Source organism: Penaeus monodon, chromosome 13 (genome assembly GCF_015228065.2).
Source record: "Penaeus monodon isolate SGIC_2016 chromosome 13, NSTDA_Pmon_1, whole genome shotgun sequence".
Classification (NCBI taxonomy): Eukaryota; Metazoa; Arthropoda; class Malacostraca; order Decapoda; family Penaeidae; genus Penaeus; species Penaeus monodon.
Genome location: NC_051398.1, coordinates 45,794,721 through 45,797,220, shown reverse-complemented (window position 1 = coordinate 45,797,220; position 2,500 = coordinate 45,794,721).

The window sequence follows — 2,500 nt, the reverse complement described above, 5'->3', positions numbered from 1 at the left end:
CCTCTAAGTTCATCCTTATTTACAGTTTACAAACACACGTCTCTCCTATATTTGAGAAAATAGAGTGGAGATATAAGACGAAAAATATAATACTCCCATTATGCTTATCATTAAGAACTCGACTGTGAAAAAGCGAGGGGGGTTTGTCGACTCTATACACGTGTACACTTCCCCTTATCAAAATGTAATATTCCACACTTCCCTTTCACCTTTTCATCTCTCTTTTCCCCTTCTCCTCCTCCTCCTCTATTTCTTATCTTCCATCTCATTCTTCCCCTCGTTTTCTATCTCTTTTCCTTCTTCTTTTTCCTTCTCCCCCTTTCTCCTCGTTCTTTTCTGCCTTCATTCCTTCCTTCCATTCGTCCTCCTCCTCCTCTCCTTCTTATCTTCCTTCTCACTCTTCCCCTCGTTCTCCACCTCTTTTCCTTCTTCCTTTTCCCTCTCCCCCCTTCTCCTCGTTCTCTTCTGCTCCCCTCGTTCTCCACCTCTTTTCCTTCTTCCTTTTCCCTCCCCCCTCCCTTCTCGTTCTCTTCTCTGCCTTCCTTCCTTCCTTCCATATCGCTTCACCTCCCGTGGTTCTCCAGCCAAATGAAAAATACATGTTTACAAGGGAAAACTGGCAGTCAGAATTAATAGTAAACAAGACAGAAATAACTGTATAATTAATCACGGTTAGTAGTTACGTTAATGGCCAATGTTTATTTTTAAGATTTGACAAGTTTATTTGTTTTTTTAGAGGGTATTGTAAATTACATACGTTATTTAGATATGTAGATTAGGTTCTTGGGTGATTTTAAAGGACCTTGTATTGTTATATTATTATTTGTATAAATAACTTATTGCTGTGTTTTATGGTATACTAAACAACAGCAACAACAACAACAATAGCAATAACAACACACACACACACACACATACACACACACTTACACACACACACACACACACACACATACACACACACTTACACACACACACACTTACACACACACACACACACACACACACACACATACACACACACACACACACACACACACACACACACACACACACACACACACACACACACACACACACACACACACAACACACACACACACACAACACACACACAAAAAACCCCCCTCCCTCACCCCCCCCCCCCCCACACACACGCATGTCCATCCGCACCAAAGTTGGTCATTTTCCAAAAAAAAAAAAAAAAAAAAAAATCTCAGAATGGCTACATTATACTTTCCATGAACAACTTTTGAAAACCTTTCAAGCGAAGGAGGTCAACCACGAAGGATATTTTTGATGTTTGTCGGTTTTGAGAAATTGCCGTGAATGTGTTGTTGTTGTTGTTATTATTATTTTTTTTTCCAGGTCTTTTTTCCTTCTCAATTCTCTTGCTTTTCTTGTTTTCTTGTCTTTCTTTATTTTTTTCTCTTTCTCTCTTTATTTTTTTATTTTTCTTTCTTTCTCTTTCTCTTTCTCTCTTTCTTTTATTTTTATCTTTCTTTCTTTCTTTCTTTCTCGCTTTCTATAATTATCTCTTTTTATGTGTTTTTCTCTTTTTCGCTTTATTTGTTTTCTCTTTCTTTATTTATTTTTTCTCTTTCAACTTCTTTCTTTTTGTGTCCTTCTGTTCACTTTTTTTTCTCTCTTTTCTCTAGTTATCTTTTCTCTCTTTCATTCGTCTTTTTCTATTTTTGTTTCTTCCTCGTTTCCTTTTCCCTTCCTTTATCTCTTCCTGTGAATTTTCTTTTCTCGCTTTCATTCGTCTTTGTCTGTTTTTGTTTCTTCTTCGTTTCCTTCTCCCTTCCTTTCTCTCTTTCTTTGAATTTTCTTTTCTTTCTTTTATTCTTCTTTGTCAATTTACGTTTTTTTTTCTCTCCCTTAATTTATTCATTTTCTTGAATTTCCTGTTTTTTTTCTCTCTTTTTCTATTTTCTTTCTTTATCTTTGTCTTTGTTTTCTTTATTCTTCTTTATTTTATTTATTTTTCTTTCTAATTGTTTTTTTTTTCTTCCTCTCTTTCACTCGCTCTCTCCATCTATGTATCTTTTCTTTTTTCTCCATATTTATTCTTTCTCCCATCTCTCTCTTTCCCTCTGTCTGAATCTCTCTGTCTCTCTCTCTCTCTCTCTCTCTCTCTCTCTCTCTCTCTCTCTCTCTCTCTCTCTCTCTCTCTCTCTCCTCTCTCTCTCTCTCTCTCTCTCTCTCTCTCTCTCTCTCTCTCTCTCTCTCTCTCTCTCTCTCTCTCTCTCTCTCTCTCTCTCTCTCTCTCCTCTCCTCCCTCCCTCCCTCCCTCCGTCCCTTCCTCCCTCCCTCCCTCCCTCCCTCCCATTCTAACTATTACCAGCTCTGAAAACCTTGTTCAAATTGCAAGATAGGTTCAGTGCCAGACCAGTGCCAAGGTTCAAGTTCACAGGGTTGTAATGTCACTTGGCTTGGCACTGCATGGCACTCCAGTTAACTCCTACTTGACTGATGTGAAGATGATTGACAGCATGAC